This window comes from Equus przewalskii, chromosome 14 (assembly GCF_037783145.1).
Source record: "Equus przewalskii isolate Varuska chromosome 14, EquPr2, whole genome shotgun sequence".
Lineage (NCBI taxonomy): Eukaryota > Metazoa > Chordata > Mammalia > Perissodactyla > Equidae > Equus > Equus przewalskii.
The window spans coordinates 55834778-55860162 of NC_091844.1; the positions used below are offsets into that span (position 1 = coordinate 55834778).

Here is a 25385-nt window from a genome sequence, read left to right on the forward strand (position 1 = left end):
TGTAAAGCAATTTGAAATTACCTGTGTTTGGTTAGATGTCATCAGCACCACCGCTTGTCACTTCCATCATTCCCACCTCTTATCTCAAATTCTGTTCTTCCACTATGCCTCGATAGTTTTCCATTCCCCTCATCTCGCTTCATCACATTATCAACTCTCATCAACTCAGTTACCTCAGCCCCTTCACCACTGCTATTGCGTACCACCTTTCCAATCCAGGCCACCAGACTGAGGAGTTTCCAGAAGGGTGAAAATGGCAGTGTGTGACCCAGCCAAGATAAGTCACATGGGTGGCAGAGCCAGAGTATAGATGCTCCTTGATTTATCAACTACTGGGGTGGAAAACAAGAGCAGGTGAGTGAAAGTAGGCAGGGAGCCACCCAAATTGGCTTCTTTCTCCCCCTCTCCTCTTCCTCTTTTGGGCTTGGCTTGGGGGTGAAAGGGGAGGACCACTACCAGCTTGGGAGGATCCAAGAAAGAAAGTCAATGTCCTGGTCACTTTGGCTTTTCCATTCCAATTTGAATATATTAAAATACAACCTTCCAGCTGTGCAAATCCCCAGGCCATTGAAATAAAAGGTTTTAAACTTTAACCATTAAAGATTTAACTAGCCAATAAATCTAAGTATGTGGGGGGTTGTTACCAAATGTTTATTACATTGCTCTTGCTTTTAACTTAAGAGCAAATGCCAAGTGTGGACTTCTATGAAAAGACATTCCCTTATGGTCAAAACTGATGTCAGCCCCCAACCAAAAAAGCAAGAGACCACTGTCTCCAGAAGGGTCCATTCACTTTTCTCTCAAATCCCTTTAGGAGTCAAAATGGCTATATCAGTTTTACAAACCAATTTGCTCGCTGCAAAAAGGGCCTGTAATAGCCTCTCGTTGCCATGGTCGGAACATGACTGACTAAATTAATCCAAAAGTCTACTTTCAGTTTGAGCATCTTGGTGCCAACTCTTCCAGAACCAGAGTTTATAAAGGCACAAAGGGGATATAGCTTCATTGAAGAAATTCACAAGATCTTTCCCATTTGGTATCTTCTGGGTGAGTCAGGCAATCAGCATCTTGGATCATAGTGCTTAGTTTTGCCGTTTTTACCTTTAAGGCAAGCAAGAGAGCTGCCCAGTAGTGAAATATGGCTTTTAATTTACACAGATGTAAACGTATAGAACTTAACAATCATATTCACCCTGGACTTAAAAAATGAATAGAAGCCAGATAAATCTTGGCCATTAAGAAAAAAAAAAAAAGATCTGACGTACATGTTGAGTTATACCAGCCAACATGGGGACAGAGCCACATTCCAGATGTGCTATTTTCCTGCCCATTGACAGTTGTCCAACCCACCCCAGCAGTAAAAAAGTCCTGAAGTGGATTTCTAAATCTGGCTGAGACTCCCTCTTGCCCAAGAGGCCTGCTGGGTGGGTCCTCTGGGTTTCATTTCTTGCAGAACAAACCAGCGAGCTCTGTTTGTGGGAAATACATGGTAAATCCTGGCCTTTGCTCACGAAAACTTCCCTCTGGAGCATTTTTCACTTCTAAACAGGAGGTGAATAAAGTTGATAAGCAGTTGTATTTTTTTTTTTTTTTTTTTTTTTAAAGATTTTATTTTTTCCTTTTTTCTCCCCAAAGCCCCCCGGTGCATAGCTGTATATTCTTCGTTGTGGGTCCTTCCAGTTGTGGCACGTGGGACGCTGCCTCAGCGTGGTCTGATGAGCAGTGCCATGTCCGCGCCCAGGATTCGAACCAACGAAACACTGGGCCACCTGCAGCGGAGCGCGCGAACTCAACCACTCGGCCACGGGGCCAGCCCCAAGCAGTTGTATTTTTTAAAAGTGATTTTACTTTTAGCTTGAAGAGGTTTAGCTCAAGATTTTTAGCTCTGTGAGGTCTTATCCTCTGCTCCCTGAATTTTGAGCCGGAGTAGGATGACAATGGTGAAGCACTTGCTTTTCCCCAGCCAGTCCAAATTGCAGGGGACACTGACATTTGCCTTTTGACTAGAAACCCACCCCCATCTCCCTGGCTTCATCTGAAGAAGGGACATTGACTGATTCGAGGGTTCTCTTTCTGCTCACGTGATCTCTTCTTCCTCCACTACCTCCAGTCCATTGCAACTGCCTAGAAGGAAGGGTGAATTTCAGGGACCTGGGGTGCAGAGGTGTATCCCCTGGAGGTCTCCAGCAGTGTGGGTATGGTAGGGAAGGCTAATCTCGATACATTTGAAAGCCTCCTCAAGGAACTGGGAGGTTGGAGGCACTCGAGAAATTATGTCCAATCAGACTGGAATAGAAGGGAAGCGCTGGCTGATTTGCTGGGAATCCCCTTGAGTCTGGGAAACAAATCCAGAAACTCCCAAGACCTGATTCAACTTCAGAAGTTGGAAGAGCTAGCGTCATCCCTCAGGGGGCTGAGGTGGACTGTCTGCTGTCTGAGGCTTCTAAGTGGCAAGGATCACCAACCCATGTGGAAAGCAAAGGATATGTCACACCAGCCTCTCCCTGGGGCACTTCCAAATCAACTTTGCTGTCCCTCTGCCTTCTCTGATTTTCAGATCCCAACCTGTTAAACCTGGAAAAGAGAGAGCAAGAGAGAAACTTCTCAACTCTTATTAGAATGTTTTGCTTTCTGAATGACAAGCCGCTTTGGAAGGAAAATTTTTATTTGGATTCCTTGTACCTGTGCAATTGTACGTGGCAGCCTTGTTTTGGGGGGTGTAATTTCGGTGTTGATGGAGAAGAGGAACCCATACTTCTTCCCAGAAGGAATACAGTTGCTTAGAATATATTCATTTCATTCATTCATTGATCGGTATATTAGCTTACCCATTCATTCCATAAAAATTGCTGGATGCCTTCTATGAGTCTCTGCCAGGCGTTTGGTTCAGAGCGGTAGGCAGAACAGGACCCAATGCCTGAGTACAGTCCGCCAGAGCCCTCTGGGAAGAGGACAGTGACCCTTGACCCTATCTCCAGGGATTACTGAGTAGGACCCCCTCCTCCGTGGGTGTTCAAAAACAGGAGAGTCTTGTACTCATTAGAAGTGCAAGACTTTACACGTGGAAAGAAGACCAGTCTTTACACGTGGCTTTTGTTGTCTCCCGGAGCTCCTCGTGGTGCTAAGTCAGATCTCCCCACCGTCCACAAGCCCCAACTCCATGGTCTCCTCCACATTCACGTCCTGTTTCTAGGGAAGGCAGGCAATATTGACTATGCTTTCCAGCTAACTTCCTCCCCCTCTGCTCCTACCAGTGCCCTCCCACTCACTGTTCCAGCCTGGCTGTCAAAACCGATCCCTCCCTTTTCCCTCCTGATCCCTCTGCTCCCACCTTCTTCAGAACCCCCCTGTAGCATGAAATTCCTGTCTCTTGAACCTGTTCAGTCTCTTGTCCCTACTAGGACTTCCAAGGCTCATCCCTGTGCTGGGGGCCTTTCCCTCCCAGACTCTCCATAGGCTGCAACCTTGGACCTGAGGGAGGGGACAGACTCCATCTGCACAGGTGGGGACCATTCTCCTTCCTGCCAAGACATTGCCCCAAACACACTTCCTTTCTTCTTCTTTTTCTTTTTCCCTTCTGAAAATAGCCATTTAAAAAGGTTGAAATGGGCTTCATGAGGTTTAAGGGGTTTATTAGTTTTAAAAACCATGTTCTCTGCTTGGAGGGAGGGGAAGCAGCCGCCTTCTTTGCACATGACGTCAATCCACAGGCGTCTGTAATTTACATTTTTTTAACTCAAATGTTCAGAAATAATGGAAAGGCTGCTTGAAAAAAGCAGATGAAATAAAAAACTGAGGGAAATGTGTATTATACAAAAACCAGACCCATGAGCCTGAGGCGAGACACCCCGATGACCTGGGGAGCTGATTAATGAGGCAAACCAAAGCAGCCCAGGTGAGCGTAGCCGCCCTGATTTCTTCACAGTCACTGACGCCCATGTGCTGGCATTTCATTTCCCACGCACGACTTCACGGATGGTTTTCATTCGTAAATTTTAGAACCACTGATGTTTCTGCCCTAGGAGAAAAGAATCCTGAGCTGTGCAAATTGGCAGGTGGGGGAATGTGGAGGAAAGGAGTTGGGGGCATGGAGACGGGGACCCTCCTGGCTCCTAGCCTCTCTTTCTCTTACTCCATTCAGTCCCTTCTTTATTCCCTGTCCCCTCCTCATTCTCTGAGAAAAAGGAGAGGAAGATCAGATGGTGAGACCACAGTAAGATGGATTAACAGTTTTACTTTCTGATAATTTTCTAATATAATCATTTCATTAAAATGAAGGAACCCAATTCCCAGTTGCAAATCAAATACCTGTTTACAAAATAACTTATTCTATTTCTGCATATAGTTTTTTCTAGGTATTACGTCTCTGAACCCTATGTCGTTTAATATTCCTTTGATAAATATTTTAAGCACATACCATCTGCCAACGATGGTTTTAGGCTTTGGGGATCCAAGGAGACCAAAACAGACATGGTCTTTGCTGCCTGTGTTGGTGGGGGCAGCAGGTTGGACAAAGCCGTCAGTGTAGGGTGCTGAGGTCTCTGATAGCAGAAGTACCAGGGGTCACAGTAGCACCTGTGGGAGTGGAGGGTTAGGGATGGGGATCAGAAAGCTTCCGGGGGGGGGGGGGAATTGACTTCAGGTGCCTGAGAGAAGGAGTAGGACTTAACCAGGTAAAGAGGCTCTGGAGAGGATTCCAGGTGGACAGGGGACTGTGTGCCTGGCCCAGAGGCAGAGGATCTTGAATGTAAGTTCTGTTGAGTGGTGGGACAGTGACTGGCAGGAGATGGACCCTGACGGGCACTCAGGGACTTGACCATGCAGCCTCTTTCCAAGTTGCTTAGACGTAATTCTATGGGCAATGAGAAGCCTTTGAAGGGTTTGAGCAGGAGAGTTTGCATCTCTCTGAATTACTTCCATACAGTGACGGAAGTGGCCTTAGGAATTGTTTAGTCCCACTCTCCTTTTTTAGATGATGAAGTTGACGCCCAGAGAGAGAAATACCACTACTTCTCTTACTACTGTTGTTACCAGTTGGTATTTATTGACAATAGCGCTGTGCTAAATGATTTACCTGCCTCTGATCCCTCATCCTCACAACAACCCTCTGGGGGAAGTATTAGTAATATCTCCATTTTACAGATAAGGAAACTGAGGCCCAGAAAGATGAAGTCTTCCTAAGGCTTGCCTAAGATCACTCAGCTAACAAATGTTTGAAGCCAGTATTTGCACCATCTCTGTCTGACTTCACAATCTTAACTGTACACTCTACTTTCCCAAGGTTCCATAATTAATAGTGGGGCTGGAATTTAAACACAGACCTCCCAATGTCAGTCTGCGTAGTGTGCCAGCTGCTCATGGCATACACCAGGTCCACCTGCTTTCTTAAGAGGTGGGCAACAGACCTCGTGTCATCTTCTTGGCTTCTGTTGACCATGTCTCTGCTGACACTGTGTACTCCTTTGCCATAGTGACTCTGAATATGCCCATTTTATATCCTATTCTTCATATATCTCCTTGTATGTATTTCAAGAAGTTTATAACACTGATGCAGTCATTGTTGGTGTTTCAAGGAGGACAAGAGCTAAACTCCGAGAAAGTGGGGTGGGGAGGAGTTCTGAGCAGTGGGGTGGACTATCTGTGGGATTCCCAATCCATTGGCCTAAGGTGGCAGGGCTGCGGTGGCAGGGCTACCACCCTCCAGCTCCAGTTGGTGAGCTGGCCTGTCCTTCTTGAGGTCAGCAGTCCTCAGTCCAAGGACCTCCCAGGGCTGGCCACTGTAGGGCCAGCTGTCCCCTGGGACTGTCACCTTCAGGTTCTATATAGGGCTCATGGCTGCCAGATCTGGTGAAGTCCCAGCCACTTGTCATTGCTTCCCATCTAATGACCTCCTGGCCTGGCCACATCTCAGCTAATTTCTGCAATTAGGGAAGCTTGTTTTCAGAGGCTGAAACAGGAACTTTTTCTGAATTAGCTTTTATGGTTCAGAGCCTTTAATTTGAGATTTAAAAAACATCATAGCTCACCCAAACCAAATAAACTGCAGCTAATGAAATTCGCAGAAGTTCTTGGAGAATGCTTCTCACTGGTGCTCCTGCGTGATTTATTGACAGCTGGTTGTAAAAACAATCTTATTAAAGGTCATAATGTTGGGTAAAAGAAAAAAAGCCCTTTAATTTATAGCATAATTAGGCTTCCTCCAATAGCTCCGCTGCCAGGGCTGTCACTTAGGGCTCCGAGGAAGCACTTGGTGTTTTTCATTATATCACAGCGAAGGAGATCCATGCTCCTAGAGGGCCCTCTGACTTTCTCTTTATGGCCCTTTTATTGCTGCTAAAATAGTCAAAACAGGGGGTTGATTAGAGCTGCCTGATGCCTACTGATTATAGGAACACCTCTTGTCAGGGGAGGGAGAAAAGTGGGAGGAGGTTCAAGACTTCAGGACGTGCCTCCGACAGAAAGGGACAAGGAACGGCCTTGAAACATGCGCAGCAAGTGTGACCAGGCTTCTGGGCTCTTCCCCAGACACTTGTGGATTGAAGGCTGACCCCAGGCAGGCGGGGCTGGGGTGATAAAAGGCGTGTGGAAGGTGCTAATGCCTCGAGGAAGAGGACAATCTCAGGACAGGATGTGTTTGGGAATAAGAACCTAAAAACGCTAATGGGTCCCTAGGTGGAGCGTAGTGAGGGAAGAGGCCCCAAATAGTAGAAGGTCTTGCCTGCGGAAGGAAAAGAGGAGACTCGGGGCTTGTGTACTATGGTGGGGGTGGGGGAGGCGGGCATGTCCTGTTCTCTCATTTCCATGAGCCCCTGGCATTGTACTCTGGAGCCAGCTCTCCAGGGCTGTGCTTGTGCAGTGGGGCACCTAGGAGTGGTTGGGGAGTCATGTGAAGCCAGCACAGCATCAAGGATGTGTGTTGATGGTTAAACCCGACCAGAGATGCCCTCACCCCCACCCCAATCATTTCTCCTTCCCCAAATCTGAGGTTCTTGTTCGGGGCAGGAACTGAGAGCTGCAGCTCTGACCAGAGGACACCGGGCCCCAGCCAGACCCCTCACCAGCCTTCTTTCCAGCTCCAAGCCCTGATCTCCCACTGTCAGGCTGAGGGAACCACGGGTCCTGGAGCTGCCTTAGCTCTGCGAGCTGTGCATGTGCAGAGGACGGACTGTCCTTCCACCAGTGTGTGGTGTGGCCCTTGCGAAGGGAAAGTGGTGTGAGGCTCTGCAGTTATGCTGGCATTCAGTCTGGGCCCTGGCTGTGGCCTGGAGCTGGCCTTGCACCAGAAAGGTTGGGTGACTATGTGGGGTTTTAGCAGCCTCAGGGATTCGTCTGCTTTTTCTGAGTCTGCTTTGCTGTCTGTTCTGCCACATGTTGGAGTGAGTGCTCCAGGGTTCATCCTAGGCTGCCTTGTCTCGTCTTGTCTCGTCTCCTCCCATCCCATCAAGTCTCGTCCCCTCAAGTCTCATCAAGTCTCATAAAATCTCTCTCTTCTCTTCTGAGTTTTATCAACCACTCAGGTTGATCCACCATCCTGCATGTGACTGGTGGGTACATCTCAGTCTCCTGCCATCTGCTCAACCTTTGCAAGGCTGAGGAATCCAATTTCTGTCTCCTTGAAGCTGAAGGTCGGGCCTAGGCCTGTGGCAATCTCACCAATGGTCGCATACTTTGGGGTCGCAGCCATTCTGCCACTCTCGTCCTCCTCCTCTCCTTTCTCTCCCCTCTCCTTCTTCTTCTTTTGGAATTAAGTATGCAAAAGGTTTATTAGGGAGTAATGTTGTGAGAGGAAAAGGGGAGACAGGGGGCAGGGGGAGCCTTGAGACCATGATGCAGAGCGGACGAAGTCTCTACTGCATCTTTTCACAAAGTCATAGGCTTTACGCACACACAGGGGCCTGGCAGGGAAGGCTCCCCCTGTGCTGTCTGCCTGTGCTCCCCCAGGACGGGGCAGAGTCTAGAGCTGAGCTGGGAGAACCCTGCCATAGAAACTGGCATTTTCCTGAGGGGTTCCCTTAGATTTTTTTCAATTTTAGCTCCTGTCTGAGAGAGAGAGAGAGGTCTGGGAGAGGATGACTTGCTCCTTGGAACAAAGTCTTCAGTCATGTCATTCAAGGTTCATACAGTGAACATTATTGAGCACCTACCATGTGCCAGGCACTGTGCAAGAAGCTGAGCTTACAGAAATGCACTTAGGAAGTTCCCAGGCTGAGGCAGAGGCGGGAGAGAGAGAGAGAGAGAGAGAGAGAGACATTATAAAATCAATTACATAATATGTGGTAAATGCCACGGCTGACTTAACACCAGGGGTAGAGGAGTACAAAGGAAGGAGCAGGCAACTGCCCGGTGTGTGTGTTTCTCAGTGACTGTGTGTGTGAGTGTATGCGCTTGAGTGTGTAGTCTTTGGATGTGTAAGTATATGTTGGTGTGTTGTGAGCATATGAGTATGTGAGTGGGTACATCAGTGTGAGTGGTTGTAAGTGTGAGTGAATGTATTTGTGAGTGTGCAAGCATGCGTGAGATGCTGTGGTATGGGGGTCTGTGAGCGAGTGCACACACAGTGTGTCAGTGATATGTTGTGGGACTGGCCTGGGGGGCCACTGGCAGCCTTTGCAAAGGGTGGAAGTGATGGGATGGTGCCTGCTGTGCTGTGACAGTGCCGAGCACGTGCCGGCGCACAGACGATCTGCACACATTTTCTGAGTGGACGGCTGCCCCCCCTCCCAGTGCAGGAAATAGAATCTGGTCTGTCAGCATCACTTGTAGCCTTGGTTTCTTTTCAGGAGGGTTTATCCTTTTGGACAAAGAAGGGAAACAGGAGTTTTTTCTTCTATGTATTAGCAACTGAACCTAGAGGGTAAAAGGATAAATTCTTGAAATAATTAAGTGCTGGTAACATCCTGCCCCTTTAAATGACTGTAACTCAAGTTAAGGGGTTGTAGTTAATTTTAATTCTATGGACTTTTTATACTTTCTAAATATTCTTCAATTTTTTTGATTCAGAAAAAAAGGTTATTAAAAAAGAAATCTGGCTTTTTCATGCAAACTTGTGCTGTAAGGGTGTAAAAGCTACTTGGGGTTCTGGTGTCTAGACCCGGGGATTACTTCAGACCGCTCCCCTCTGCCCCCACGCCCCGCGTGCCTGTCCCGACCTGCAGTTTCTCCGTCTGGCCTTCACTGCTCCAGCCATCCCGCCTTTGGGCTTTGTGTCTCAGCCTCGGTTATTTGTCTTGTTTCCCTTTGATTGACAGCCTGCTTTGGAGTCACATTTCCAGACTGACCCCTGCCTTTTCCAACAGAGCACAACTCTGGGACTTACCTCGGGCCTCATGCACCGAAGCTCCACTTTCCTTGCCTCACATTCAGCCCTGTGCCCTCTGGGCCACAGGTGGGGCACCTCTACCCAGCCTTCCAGGGTTGGGAGGAGGCTGGACATAAATCAGAATGAAACATGCTGGTATCTTTTTAAAAATATAGCTTCTCTTTTTGGATTCTTCCATCTTCTCTTAGAAGCTGGCAATTATTCATCATTTATAAATTGAAGATAATCCCATTTCCTGATGACTCCTGGCAGATCAGGGGTTGGGGTACAAGAGTTTCTTATGAACTTTCATCCCAGTCTGCTGTTTGTAGAGGAAATAACTAAAATGCCTCTATTTCTCAGCTATGGACTTCCAAGGTCTGGTTCTTTCCAAATAGATTTCTGTGTATCAAATCCTTTAATAATGGCAATAGACTCCTATCAGATTTTAAACCCAAAAGACAATTGTTCAAAGCATGTTTCAAGCTACAAATTGCAGACAGCTGTTGGTCAAGGCCACCAGATTGTGGGGCAACGGTGATTGTCTCCCCAAGGCCATTCCTTTCCGTCTTTCCTTTGACCTAGGGTGAGGTTGGAAGTGGAGTTGAAGTTAGGGCTGAGGGCGGCATAGGATTGATTGGAGTTGAAGTTGGTGTTTGAGTCACCTTAGTTATTTTATTTGGTGTTAGCGTTGGGTTAGATGAGGCCTGGGCTGGGATTCAGCTGCTGGTGGTGTTAGAAAGGAGGGTGAAGGACAGCGGGGATTTGGGTCAGCGTGTGCTTTACTGTTGGTGTTGGGATTAGAGCTGGGTCAGGTGCTTTGCTGAATTCTTGGAAGCTCATGGGTGGGGACTTTGTATCTGAGGGTTGCACCACAGATGAACTTTCAAGCTAGTTGGGACCAAACTTTGGTCCCACCATGGAATTTTTTTTTTTTTTTTTTTTTTTTTTTTGAGGAAGATTAGCCCTGAGCTGACATCTGCCATTGACATCACTCTTCTGCCCCAAGTATATCCTCAAGGACAGGTCCACACCTTCCTTCTTCATGTGATTAAAGGGCACTTTTGTGCCCTCTTAGGAGGTTTTGTTTTTGTTTTTGCTGTGTTTTTTTTTGCTTGTCTCAACCCTTTATGTGCTCTTATCTTCCTGGAACTATTCATACACATCAATGTCACTTTCCTTCTAGAAACTGAGTCTGCTGGAAAGAGTTCTGGTCGGTTGTGCATTTTTAGATCTCAGGGAAGGACGTGGTCCTTCTTGCTGGAAGGCAAACCAGGGGTGATTACCAGGAAGCTAAGGAAGTATAAGCTCGCAGTCCCCACTTGTATGACTCCTTCCAAGGACCTGGGGGTGGGAACTCTAGTAGTGCATCCACGGGGTGATATGTTTTGGTAAAATACAAAAGTCGGATATTTTAATCATGATTGCTAAGATGTCTATCTCTTTCCACTCTGATTTTCTTGCCTTCACATTTTTGCTTTGGAAGAGGTGAGAGGATTTGTTGGACCCATGTAGAGGGATGCTGAGTTGGTGATGTGTTTAGTCTGGGTTTAGTGAGATGGATTTATGCAGCTTCCAGTCACTTTTGTGTGTAGTTAAATTGTTGCCAGCCTTCCGCGGTGGGAAGGGCTTCCTGGGACTTCCCAGCAGTTCACTGTGTGGAACTACCCGGCACCTTGAAGTGTGTGGCTGGAGGGCATTTCAAATTGTGAATGTGTCTTATTGCAACCCCACAAGAAATGCTTGGGTAGAGGAGGAGAAACACAGTTTGGAATGTGTGGAACCTGTGTGAGTTTCCTTGAGCTGCTGTAACAAATTACCACAAACTGGTGGTTTAAAACAACAGAAATGAATTCTCTCACGGTTCTGGAGGCCAGAAGTCTGAAATCAAGGTGTTGACAGGATGGCACTCCCTCCAAAGTTTCTAGGGAAGAGTCTTTCTTTGCCTTTTTCAGCCCCTAGCATTCCTTGGCTTGTGGCAGCATCACTCCAGCCTCTGCCTCTATCTTCACATGGCCTTCTCCTCTGTGTCCATGTCTTCTCCTTGTCTGTTTCGTATAAGGACACTTGTCATTGGATTTAGGGCTCACCTGGATAATCCAGGATGACCTAAAGATCCTTGATTTAATCATATCTGCAAAGACTCTTTTTTCCAAATAAGATGAAATTCATGGGTTCAGGAGGTTAGGACATGGATGTATCTTTTCGGGGGCCACTAGGCACTTGCTACTGAACCATAAGCTAGTTTAGGAAAATTTTTTTCATTCATCAGAAATGTAAAACCATAAGCGAGAATTTGGTTCTCATCAATGCCAAGTCAAGACGGAAATTCTATCCTGCCAGAAATATACTCAAGTGTAGATGCACACCATGTATTTTTCCTTTTTTGATGTGAAATATGATTTAATCAGAATTCCTGTGTTGGTAGAGCATAAATTTGCAGCAATGCTACAAATAGCTAGGATGCTTATCTGTAAATTTGTGTGTTTATGATAGTTGACTCGTTACTGAATCATATAAACAATATTTAAATTTCTTGGTCATTTGATGTGAAGTACTGACATCAATGAGTTAATACAAATTCATAATAAACTTCTTCAATGAGAACATCAACAAACTGGTTAATGAATATTGTCAAGTCAAAGAAAATTTAGGATGAGTCACTGTGCAAGAAAACTTGACACACCCTGAAACACTACGGCTCTTATTTGAAAGGACTTTGATAGCGGTTTTCCCAAATACGACAACAATCCTAAAAATGTATATGACATTACCAATATCAAGTTGTGAAGCTGAAAAAATTTTCTAAACCATCAATAATAGAAACCAAATTTTGATCAACCATGCTAGAGGAAAGACTGAGTTATTTTTCTATACTTTCTATAGAAAATAATACCACAAAACCTTTGACATAAGAGGAATAAATAAAAAAGTACACAACAAAAGAAATTTTTTTTCCTAAAAGTATTACAGAGGTGTGCCAGGCAGTTAATAAATATGTTATTTTTTCTGGGTTTTGTGATTGTGGAATTTATCAGGATAACATTTTTAAAAATTTTCTTGTGAATGATTTTCTTATTCTAAATAAACATACATTTTTATACCTAATTTTGCATTCATACATTGGCCGTCTTTTTCTTAAAGAGTGCCTCCATCCTCAAGTTATACCAATCTTAGGCCCATGTCTCCATTACCTCTGGGTTTGAGCTCTTCACTTTGAGTGTCTTGCTCCATCAATCAGCCTTTTTCTTTCTCATATCCTCCATCTTGCCTTCTCCCCTGGCCCACATACGTGTTCAGTTTGCTCCCAACCCGAGGACATTTCTATCTTTGCGGGTACTCTTTCAGTGGCAGTTGTCGCTCTCCTCTTGCTGCCAAAGAAAGAAAGTTGATGCCTTTGCTTTTGCTCCCTACCCTGCCATCATCCTATTAAAGCAGCTGTTTGCGGTGTCACCATCTCCTTACTAATTGCACCATTCTGAAACAGCTTTATCAGATTCAGTGGCTTGACCAGTGTGCAACAGCTCCCTCCAGTCCTCACGAGTGGTCCTGGAGCACTCTTAGATCTTTTACATTCCATTACATCGTAGATAGTCTGCGTTCGGTATCATCTTCCCCAAACATCAGATCCTAGCACAGGGCCTGGCACACAGGAGGCGAGGGAAGGAGAGTGAATAAGAATCGAGTGCCAACTATGTTCCAGTCCCTGTGCTGGGCATTTTCATGTATTTCCTTTATTTTCATATACCTTTACCTAATCTTTACAGCAACCTGGGACATAGATTATACTAATGTCCCTTTTATAACCAATTGGAAAACAGAAGAACCATCTGGTTGGGAGATAGAAGTTTAAGTAACTTGCTGAAAACTTCACTATTAATTGGTAATAGAGCTGCTCTTAGACCCAAGGCTTGTCATTTCTCTTTCAAGTCCGTATTGTCTACTAAGCTTTTCTGTCTCTGGATTACTTTGGGAGCAGGGACACAATTTTTCCTCAAGTAGAATTGAACAGAGAACACCTTCCTCTTGAAGCTCTGTCTTCCATTAACTTTACTGACGCTCCACTCTCCCGATTCTTCTCTCTCTTGTTTCCTGCTGCCTTCCCTAGCTTATCCTCAAATTCTGTCCTCACCTCTCTTCTCTCCATTCTCTCTCTTGCCTATGGCATCTGGTCACGTAGCTTCAGCAGTCACTTCTGGGAGGATGACTTTGCATGTAAAATTGCTCATTGGGCTATCTGGTCTAAGGCCCAGTCTTGTTTCTACAACTGTCTACTTGATCGCTCCAGCTGGGTGTTCTGCTAGGCTTCCAGTCTCAGTGTAACCCATCATCTCCTTCTCCTCTCCAAACCATTTTTTGAATTCTCATTTTCTTTAGTCACTCATATTTTAACGTGGGGGAGGGGTGCCACCTTTGTCTTTTTACTGCTCCTTTTAGTTCATCCAAAAAACATTATTGTGTATTTGCTATGCACCCAGCACCATCCTAGGCACTGGAAATTCACTTGTGAACAAGACAGACAGAGTCCCAATCTTCAGGGAGCATATATTCTGGTCCTAGTTTGTTGATATCATTGGGTATACCCAACAGAATGCCATTTTCCACTTGCAGAGCTGTCTGTTCTGTCTGTTGGTATCTCTTTTTTTTGAGCACTTACTGCATTATGCCTTATCATGTAGGATTATGTCTTCCACCAGAAGGCAGCCTCCTTGAGGGTAGGGGTTACACTTTGCTCATTTCTAATTTTCTGTCTACCTAGCATAGTGCCTTGCCTAGAGCAGGTGCTAAATAAATGTTTGTTGAGTTAAATGTGTTTTCCGTAGGTCTCCCTTTCTTTCCATTGTTCAGTCCTTGCCTCTATACTTTGCTTCCTTCTTCTCGGTTTTGCCCTGGTGTCACTCTGTCTGTTTCTTCTCAGATTCACAGAAGGCTACCTCTAAGAGAACTTTTAGATTCCAAGTCCAATGCTTTCTATACTAGACTGATCATCAGAAATATCTGGTAGTTAAAAAAAACTATTTTTATTTAGGAAATTATATTGGGGTACATCACATAAGCAGTAAAGGTTATAAGAAAAGGATATAAGTCTTAAGTGTATGGCTGGATGGATGGACTTTTATACCCTTGTGACTACCATCCTTGTCAAAATATAGAACATTTCCCGTATGCAGAATGCTCCCTCATGCCTGTATCAAGTCAATATCAACCTCCCTAAAGATCATTGCTATTCTGATTTATCTCACAATAAATTGTTTTTGCCTGTTCTAAAAGTTCATATATATATAGCCTTTTGGGGCTGGCTCCTTTCAGCATTTTGTCTGTGAGATTCATCCATGCTGCTGTGCGTATCTGTAGTTTGTACTTTTTCATTGTTTATGGTATTCCATGGTATAAATCTAGCACTGTGTATTTATCCATTCTATTTTTGGTTGGCATTTGACTATTACAAATAAAACTGCAAGCTGGACACCCAGGAGAACGGAAACAATGGTGAGTTCCACTCCGAGTCTGAAGGCCTGAGAATCAGGAGAGCTCATGGTGTAGCTTCCAGTCTGAATGCTGCAGGCTCAAGACCCAGAGAGAGCTGATGTTTCAGTTCGAGTCCAAAGGCACAAAAGAACTGATGCCCCAGTTCAAAGCAGTCAGGAAGAGGTGTTCCCTCTCACTCAGCCTTTTTGTTCTATTCAGGTCTGCGATGAGGCCCACCCACATTAGGGAGAGCAACCTGCTTTACTCACTCTACTGATGCAAATGTTAATCTTATCCAGAAACACCCTCATAGACCCATCCAGAATAACATTTGACCAAATGTCTGGGCACCCCATGGACTAGTCAAGGTGACACCTAAAATTAGCCATGCCATATGCACTCCTTTCTGTGGGGTACGCATTTTTGTGGAGTGTACATGGTCATGGGATCAGCATACATTTAGCTTTAGTAGACACTACCAGTTTTCCAATGTGATTGTACCGATTTACACTCCCACTAGCAATGTGTTAGAGTTCTACTTGCTCTACATTCTCACACGTGGTGTAAGCAGTCTTTTTCATTTTACCCTTCATGGTGGGTGTATAGTGGTCTCAGTGATGTGCTGGAGCCAACCTGTGTGGCTTGTGGGAATCAATTGTAAACATCTCCTCCTAATTCTGCAATCCTTGATGTCACATTGATTGCTAGAAATCAGCCATGGGGGGAGTATTACAGCAAAGAAATGCTTTTATTCCTGGAAAGTTGGTTGTTAAATATTTACCAGTGTACTATGGTAGTGGTAGTAATTGACCTTTCCCTGATGGGTTATGAGTAAACATCTTTTCATATGTGTATTGGTCATTCATTTATCTTCATTTGTGAAGTGTCTGTTTGTGTCTCTTTTTTTGCCTAAAAAAATTAGGTAGTTGATTTTTTCTTTTTCTTTTTGATTTGTAGGAGTTCTTTATATATTCTGGTCTGTGTTCTTTGTAGAATATATATATTGCAAATATCTTCTCTTAGTCTATTGCTTGACTTTTCATTCTCTTTTTTTTAATGCTTTTTCTCCCCAAATGCCCCCAGTACATAGTTGTATATTTTAGTTGTGGATCCTTCTAGTTGTGGCATGTGGGACGCCGCCTCAGTGTGGCCTGATGAGTGGTGCCATGTCTGCGCCCAGGATCCGAACCAGTGAAACCCCAGGCTGCCGAAGCAGAGTGCGGGAACTCAACCACTCGACCGCAGGGCCGGCCCCTCATTCTCTTTTAATAAACAGACATTTATAGTTTTAATTGAAGTGCAACATATCAGTCTTTTCTTTCATGGATAGGGTTTTTTATATGCTCTTTAAGAAATCTTTATCTACCCTAATCACTTGAATATTAAAAAATACTAATTTGGAGGTTTACTGAATCAGATTTTTGAGTGTGGCATTCAGGAATCTGTATATTTTAAAGCCCCTAGAAGTGCAGATAGCTTTTAAATGCATTAAATGTTTCTCAGCCTTATTTTTAATGAGTGAAATGCAAGTTACAACCACAATGAAATGTTACTTTTCTCATCTATCAAATGAATGTGGGTCAAAAGTTGTATAACATATGGTGTTGGCGTAAGATGTGAGGCGCTCTCATACATTGCTGGTGACTGTGTAAATAAAGACAACTCTGTAAAGAGCAATTTAGCGATATCCATGGAAACAAAAATACATGCACTTGCCCTTTGATCTGCCTGGCGGTTCTACTTCTAGGAATATACCCTATTGGTGCTCAGAAATGTGCACAAAGAAGTATGTTACAGGAATATTTACTGCAACGTTATCTGTAATAGGAAAGGATGGAAAATTACCTAAATATCTGTCAATAGACATACAATGGAATATTAAGAAGTCAGTAGAATGGAGACAGTTCTGTATGTACAAATATGTAGTGACTTACAAGTTACGTGGTTAAGTGTAAAAAGGACATCATAGAACAATGTGTTTAATTTCTTGCCAAATGTGTAAAAATGGGTAGTTTATTTTCATGCATATATATATATATATATATTTTCTGTCTATGTGTGTGTGTATCTATACCTCATGCTGGTGAATTCAAATATACTTATTGAAGGAAAAAAGAAATTCAGCTACAATGGCAGACACTGGGGGTGTTGAGTCCTCTATATAGCTTTTCTGTACTGTTGACTTTTATGTACCGTGGGCATTTGTTGCCTTTCTTTTTTCAGAGCTCCCCAGCTGATTTGGATGGTCATCATATATCTCACGTGAGGAGACCGAGCCTGGAGAGTTTGGGCCCAAGCAGGGATTGCTCAGGACTCCTTCCCGAGAGTCTGTCAACACCCTTCTTCTCCTTCTTCCCATCCTGGCTTGGCCTCTGGCTCTCAGAACCACTTTGTCCTGCACAGTTTTTGCCTTCTGTTGGGGACGTCAAGCTATGAGCCAGACATTCCTCTGAGGGTCTCGGTGGGTGGGAGAAGCAGCCCCATGTGCTGGCCACCAGCCCCTCCTGCCCTCTCTGAGGGTGATCTATGGCTTGTCAGAGGTGTGGGTTCTCGCCATTTGCTGAATAGAAAGCTTCTTTGTTCTTGGGAGTGAAAATAACCCTAAGATAAATGTGGGGGCTGGAAGAGCTCAGGGAATGTTGGGCTCTAGCTGCCTGGAGGCTCCTCCCTGAAGCAGAGGGTCTAAGGTTGGGAGAGACAGGAGCAGGTAGATCATGGTCATGAGTCCTCTGGGGACTGTGAGCTGTGGCCCTTGGAGGGTGGCCATGGGCTCTTCTCAAATGCAACCCAGCTACCAACACCTGCCTGAAACTTACTTCCCTGGTCAGTAACCTTCCGTCAACCCATGGAAATTTCCTATCCTTCGTCACTTATTGGTTAAACAGGACCAACCTCTCCATAACTTCCTCTACTTCCTGTCACCTGGAGGCTGCCCTCTGCTCCCCTAAAAAAAACTCCCTTTTATCTTCTCTCTACTATTTGTCTTCCCATCCCCTTGCCTTCCTACTTGCCCCACGGAGCCTGCATTTAGTTTTTCTGGCTCTTGTGGAGAAAGGACAGGACCCACCTCTGCACCTGGCTGCTGCAAACCCCATAAAGTTCAGGGTATGACTCTTCCATGGACCGTAACCCCTCCCTTCCCTAATCCGGCCCAGGCAGGCCTGAGTTGGAGGACGCTGGAGCTGGCAGAAGAGGAGAATGGGGAGGGGGATTGTTGTTTTGGGATGTTAGTAATCTCAAAATAAAGTCACAGACAAGGTTTCAAGCTCTTTATTTTTCACTTTCATTCCTAAAGTTCTGGAGAAAGTATCCATTTTTAATCCAGGAACTCTGGGAGGTGGCTTAAGACCTTCCGAGGACCCCTCAGGTACAGAAACCCATGAGGGACAAGGATAAGAAGAGCATCAGAGCCTCCAGGAAAGTCAGGCGCTGTGGTCCCCTGATGCAAATCCTGGTTCTGGCTCGGAGAAGAGGAACTTGGGGGCTCAGAAGTCAGAGCCACAGAAAAGGATTTTAGAGAAATCCTCACGGGCCCTGGCCCAGCTCCTCCCTCTTGATGAGCACGTTTGTCTGCGTGAGGCCTGGTGGGAAGGGGTGGCAGGAGGTCGCAAGGAGAGAGAGGGGAAAATGGAGGGAGCCATAAGACACCATCTGTCCAACCCTCCTATTTTCTGCGTGAGAAAATAGAGGTACAGAGAAGCCCAGGACCATGTCTCCAAAATGAGGTCGGAGCAGCCCCTCTCCTGGCACTGTGCTTCTGTTTGTTCTTGCTGGCACCTTCCTGGGGCCTAATGGAGTGGGAGGTTTGAGGAACAGGCTTGGGGACTGCTTGGACCTACAGTACAAGTCATGCAAGGTGACAAGAGGTGCCCTCCCAGCTCCCCTCTGCCCTCCTCGCAGTGGGGATGGCGCCTCAGCTCTAGGGCTTTCCCAGTGTCCCACAGAGACTCCTGTACCACTGACTCCTAAAGACAGACAGTGGCTACTAGGTTTAAGATTAAGAGCATCCTCTGCCCACAACCCCCCACCCCAACACTAGATCAGCTTTGTCTCTCTTTGGCTCTCCTAGTCTGGACGGATGAGGTTCAGGATGAATCGTGGTTTTGGGTTTGTGTAAAAGAATGGAAGACAAAAAGGGATAGGAATGGCAATGACCACATATTGAATCCTAAGTGCCAGACCTTGAACCTGTGCCATCTTACTTCAGGCTCACAATAGCTCTTTAGAGTAGATATGATCGCTCTCATTTCATTGAGTCTTCATGAGGTTCCGTGACTTACCCAAGGTCGCCCAGCTGTGTAGCGGTGGACGGGAGGCTGTGATTCCAGCTGTGTCTGGCTGTGGGCATATGACGTGTTGCTGTCATAACCAGGCTGCCCTCATGTGTGCTGGATGCTGCCTGGCTCAGTGCACGAAGTGTGGGATGTCAATGCGAGCTTCAGGCCTGAGATAACCTCTGGGCAGGGTGTGGGGAGAGCACCTGTGGATGGAGGCTTCACAATCAATCAGAGCATTCCTGGAGGCACCAGCCAAATTCCCCAGAGACTCTTGAGGGTTGGCCTACCCCAGTGCTGACCTCTGCAGCCTCATCCCACCTGATCCTGACCCCTGGCAGGGATTGCTCAGGGTTCCTTGTGGATTCTTGATGTCTCTGGTTCTAGGCTGGTGAAGGGCTGACATTGTGCTCAGAGGCTCAATAATCTGTGAAGGTATCAGTGCATTCCCACCTCTTCCCCTGGCTTCAACCAGCACTCAACAGAATGAGTTGTAATCACATCCGTGTCATTTGCTCATACCGGGCAGAGGCATAAGGGTCGGCTGGGAGCTTCAAGTTAAACTTTTCTAGACTAATAAACTTCCTCCCATTATAACTCAACTTTCCTTGCCTTCCCCTGCCAGCCCCCCAGGCCTACACCCCCCCAGTCCCCTGCCAGCTTTCCTTTCTCTTTCACTGAGGCTGACATCACACTCACATTTTCCAAAAATTCCCCAAATTACCCACAGTCTTTTTAACTCCTGTTGTCGTCTGGAATTACACATCCTAGACGCTGCCCCTGTCATTCCCTCCCACCCTCAGCCCTGAACATCAGGACTCCCAGCTCTGGATCCTGGCTGGCAGTGAAGCAGCAAGAAGGCTCTGACCCACTTAGGAGCTCTTCCTTCACCAGGTCCAGCGGGAAAGGGACTGCTGGAAGGAAGTTCGCCTGTGGCTCCGTGTGCGTGTGTGCCTGTGTGCATGTGTGCCTGTGTGTGTGTGTGTGCGTGTGTGTGTGTGTGTGTGTGTGAAGGGGCAGGCTGGCTCTGAAAGCCTTGTTCTGTGGGGAGGGGTTGGGCCTTTCTGAAGCCCCAGTAGATGGGTCTGGAAGGCACATTGTTCAGTAGAAAAAGCCCAGAGTTTGGACTCAGAAAACCTGGTTCCAAGTTCTGGTTCTGCCCTGGATGGGTGCTGTGCTCTTGCACAGGTCACGTAGCCTGCTCACCTCAATGTTCTCTTCTGTAAATTGGGGCTCTGTATATTTTCCAAAAAAGGCCACAGCAGTATTTCCAGTGCCACATGCTCTTCCAGAACATTACAACTTTCCATTACAAGGCGGAGTCTACGTCCCCTCCAATTGAACTTGGGCAGGTCCCTGTGGCTGCTTCAACAAATAGAATATGTCACAGATGACGCAGTGTAACTTCCTGGGCTAGGTCATAAAAGGCATCTGGCTTCTGCTGGTTGGTTCTCAATCTCTCTCTCTCTTTCTCATGTTGGAACTCAGCCACAGTGCTGTGAGGAAGCCTAGGCCACATGGAGAGGGCATGTGCAGGTTCTGATCGAGAGTGCCACCTGAGGTCTCAGTCAAAAGCTAGCATCAATGGCCAGACGTGAGAGTGAGAGCCTTCAGATATTCTGACCCATAGTCTTCCGGCTGCCCTAGTGATGACGAACGGGGCAGAGAGGAAGGGCTTCCCCACGGAGCCTGCCCAAATGGCAGATTTGTGACCCAAGAAATGTTGTTGTTTTAAGTCACTAAGTTTTGGGGTGGTTTGTTACATAGCACTAGATATCTGCAACAAGATCATAAGAGCAATACTTGGCTTACAAAAGTTGTGAGGCTTAAATGAAGAGATCCATGTGGCAGTGCCTTATGGAGCCCTATAAAAGTATAACACATTGTCATCATCATTGCTGTCACAGCACTTCAATGTGTGTGTACATGACATCAACATATGTATCTATAAGGTGGCAAGAGCTGGGTTAGATGCTTTCCATATATTACTTCATTTAATCCTTATAGTGTTTCCATGCACATAACCTCCTTCCCTCTCTAATCCAGGTCGGGCAGGATTGAATTGGTTGCTGTAAGGATTAAATTAGGTTGGTATTATTATTTTCATCAATTTGCAAATGGGAAACAGAGACGCCACTAGTTTAAATTTCAGTGGAACTGGAATTTGAATCCAAGTCTGGCTTACTGCCAAGTTTTTACTCCTCTTTCTCTAGGAGCTAGACCTGGGCGTCACCTAAAGAAAATGGTGACACTAGGATATCTCAGCAGATCCTAACCTGGGAAAATCCTTCTGCTTGCTTTATCTAATTTTGTTTTCATTTCAACAGCATGTATTGAGCACCTATAATGAGACAGTGTGTTAGGTAGGCCCTGGACGCACAAGACATGGCCCCTTCTTTGAGGAGCTCATAGTGTCTGGGGGCAAATACATACTTCCTGGTTATGTAGGCTTGGGCAAGCTACTCACCATCTCTAAGCCTCAGTTTTGTCATCTGTGAAGTGGGGATAATTATAGAACGCATCTCATAGGATCATTGTGAGAATTATATGATATATAATTCTACTTAAAAGCATTATGTATATAGAAAGTGCTCAATAAATTTTAGTTTTTATAAGTATAGAAATAGAGGTTTACAATATAATGAGATATATGCCAAAATAGAGGGGGACATAAAGGGTTAGGGACGGGGAGAGGAGAAGGTAAATAGTTCATCCCGGGGTGGGTGGGAGATGGTACAGAGAGGAGGTGACTTATGTCCTGGGATTGCAAAGGCCAGTAGAAGCAGCAGATGGTCTGTGGAAGGACAATGTTTAGTGTGTCCGGGAAAGAGAGCAGCCCCAGATGGCTGGATTGCGGGGTCCTGAGGGCAAGAGAGTTGAGGCAGTCTGGGAAGGGGCTTTGTGACTCAGCTCGTGGTGTAGTGCTGGCCAAGCTGTTCCACGGACTCAGGCAAGAGTCTTCCCACCCAGGCTGAGAGATGAGGCTTTAGTATGCAAATGCCTGGGGCGGCAGGGGGAACCCCAGGCTCCAAGGTGCAAAAGCTTGATGTGAGACTTGTTCTCGTTTTGAAGGAGGAAAGAGTTGGGGAGAACATGGGAAAGCCCAGGGTACCTAGCCCTGGGGCAGAGGGCTCAGAAGGGGATGTTGGGGTGTCAAAGAAATACTTTCACCCCTCTCAAATATCTGCTCAGGGTGGGCCCTACTGAAGCTCAGTTAAGTCAGATCAACAGAATCTGCTCTCGCCAGCAAACCTCCACGCCCCCTTGCCCAGAAATGTCATCACTGATCAATGAATGGCTGCTTGGGGAAATTCACCCCAGGAGGCCCAAAGCCTGAGAGTCAACAAGGGGCTTCCTGACTGGTGCATCTGGCCCAAGGGAGAAGTCTCCATAGGAGCCTTGGGCATGCTCTGGGCTCTGTGTGTGCAGAGAACAGCTGCTTTGGTTTAAATATTAATAACGCAAAATGAAATGTGTGGGGTGCCCAGCGCACCAGAGCCCAGCCAGTGTGCGTTGCATCTAATGTCCTCCGCACTTGGGTTTGGAAAAATGTGGTCAGTGAATTTAATATACTTTTTGGCAAAGGGAAGACGACAGTTAACTTCTCTCTGGAGCCTCACTAAAGTGTTTTCTCCCTGGAAAGCAGAGGAGGTAGAGCGGTTTCTCCCAGTATGCCAGCAGGCCTGCTGCCCAAATTCTGTCAGAGACCCTCTGCTCTGCCCACCTTGACACTTGCAGGGGGCTCTGGGGGCCGGAGCATCCCACTGAGGGGAATGGAAGGGTAGTCAGACTTGTTCAAGATCCAGCAGGGCTTGGGTGGGGCGGAAACCCTAGTTTCCGCTGGCTAGGGCTCCTCCCTCCAGGATGTTCTCTTGCCGTTTCATGCCTCCTTCTTGGGTCACCCCCCTGCTGTCCATCAGAGTTGCTCACCGTGAGAATGTCGGTGCCACGGGGCTCTCATGGGGCCCCTGAGGTTGACAACTGATCCAAAGTCTCCAAGGGCCAGATGTCAGCCCCTAAGTGCTTCACTTCCTTCAACCCCACTGCAATTTTAAATCCTGAGGAGGTTCTGACATGGCCGCTATGAAAAAGGATTTCCCCTTCTGCTGCCTCCCCGCACCGTCTATTGCCAGAGCCTCTGTGGGCCTGTTCTCCCTTCCCCAACATCCTAGGCCCTGGCTTCTCTCTTGCCAAATGCCACAGCTCTCGACTGGCTTCTTGAAAAGTTAATAAATGCTTGGTGACATCACAGCCTCAGAGCTGGGAAGCCAGAGAGTGTCAGAGGCCGATGTTTCTGAGGAGAAGTCAGAGGCTCTGGGTTTGCCCAACAAAGGTGCCCTGTGCAAGCATGGTCGCGGTAATGGCCACTGCCACCACAGAACTGGAACAAAGCTGGCCACGCTCTCTCCAAAGTCTGTCTTTGGTTTTATACGACCCGATAATGTTCCCAGTTGAAGCATACCATCCAGCAGTGAGAGCAAGAAACCCTTGCTAGTGGCCTGGTTGTGGCCCGTTCTGAGGGGCCTCCCAGGCTGGTAGGGAAAACAGTTACCCCAAGACCCCTCAGCGGGGTGAGGAATAGGCTCTGGGCTGGGCCGGAGAGAAGTAGCCCTGCCTGGGAGAGGGTGGGGGCTGCCCTTGCTCGGGCTCTGGGGCTTCAGCTGTGCCCCAGGCTCCAGCTCCCCCCAGTCCACCCGCCTTGGCGTCCGGCCCTTGGGGAAGCTGAGAGAAAGTCTCGCCTGTTCTGGATGCCGCAGGCAGGATCGGCCACAGTGATCTCCTTCATGTGTCACCGCTGGCTGTAAGCGCTGTGTTTGGTTTGGCAAAACGGCTATTTAAATAGCAGTGAAATGTGTCACTGGAAAAAAATTAGCTCATGTTTCCTTTGCCATTTCTTCATGATTTCCATTAAAAGTGTAACCACGGGTAATAAATTAACAAGATCTGTAAAAGCGACCTTAGGAAACCATGGATCCAGAATTCCTATAAACTTCTAGCCGGTGATGCTAAAAAGCAAGGCTACTTGGGGGAAGGGGGATCGGATCACCCATACTTCAGCTTCTTTGTGTCTGATTCCTACTCCCTCCCCCCAAAATGTGAAAGGCAGCCCTCCACTTCTTTCAGGGGTTGCTGTGGTTATCAGGGAAGAAAGTCTTTGCTTGGAAAACCCAGAGCCTTGGGGCACTGCTTGGCTCTTCCTGTGTCACAAAAAAAGCAAGAAAAGCAAAACTAAAAAGTTACCTTTCTATCAAAGTATAATCTTGTTCCCTGACGTGTGCCTCCCCCTGGTCCTCACCACAGTCCAGTTGTTGAATCTCAACTCCCTGTGGGAATCAGACCCTTTCCCATGGTTACTGGATAGCTTGATGTCAAACTGTAGCTCAGTTTCACAGATGGGAACACTGAGGTCACAGGAAAATATTTGCCTTGAGCACAAAACCCAATCAGTGGAAGGATGGGGGAGCCGGGAGCAGCAACTCTTTCCGATGGCTGCCATCTCCGACACACACACACACACACACTCACACACACAGCAATGCTTACTTGTTTGTGCTAGGCTGAGGGGCAAAAGATGGTTGTAGGGTCCTGGAAGTCTCTCTGGAGTCAGTGGGGTAAAAAAGCTGCTCCCAAGGAAGGCAGCCCTGAGGAGTGGGTTTGGTTTGACACACAAGAGCTGTGGGGGTACCAAGGGAGTGTCCTGGCAGTGCTTTACCCAAGGGATGGGACAGTAGGGGACAGGACGGGGGGAGTGTGTTAGTGTCACACCCAAGACTGGGGAAGGGGAGAGGACCAGGAGAGGGTGTCAGTGTTACACCCAGGGCTAGAGGAGTGAGGGAGACTGAGCCAGTGTGTTTAGTGCTACACCCAGGGGCTGGGAAGTAGGGGACAGGATTGGGGAGCATGTTCAGTGTTACACACAGGGACTAGGGAGTGGGAGAGAGGACGGGAGGAGTGTGTTTAGTGTTACACACGGGAACCAAGGGAGTTGGGGAGAGGACGAAGGAGTATGTTCAGTGTCACACCCGAGGCTAGAGGAGTGGGGAGAGGAGAGGGGGAGTGTGTTCAGTATTACTCACAGGCCTGGGGGAATGTGTTAGTGTGACACACAGAGTCAGGGTAGAGAGGATGGAAGGAGTGAAGGGAAGGCAAGTGGTAACCAACTAATCTCCTTTTGCTGGCCCTCTGACCCTGTCCTTCCTCAATTATCCCTTTCACAAGAATTTCCACCCCTCTTTATTAGTCTAATGTGACTGCCCCTTGGTCTCCCGTTAGACAGAAGATGGGACGAGAAGGGGGACTTTTGTGCCATTTTCTAGGCCCCAGGTCATCCAAGCTCCAGGACA

At 46.7% G+C, this 25385-nt stretch overlaps 1 long non-coding RNA gene across 1 annotated transcript; it reads right to left on the minus strand.

Annotated features, from left to right (window-relative positions):
• Positions 1 to 18021: 18021 nt before the first annotated feature.
• Positions 18022 to 20689, minus strand: LOC139075633 (uncharacterized). Its single transcript, XR_011526240.1, has 3 exons — positions 20248 to 20689; positions 19048 to 19247; positions 18022 to 18348 (listed from the first exon to the last, which is right to left on the minus strand). It is a non-coding gene; the product is annotated as an uncharacterized lncRNA (long non-coding RNA).
• Positions 20690 to 25385: the final 4696 nt, after the last annotated feature.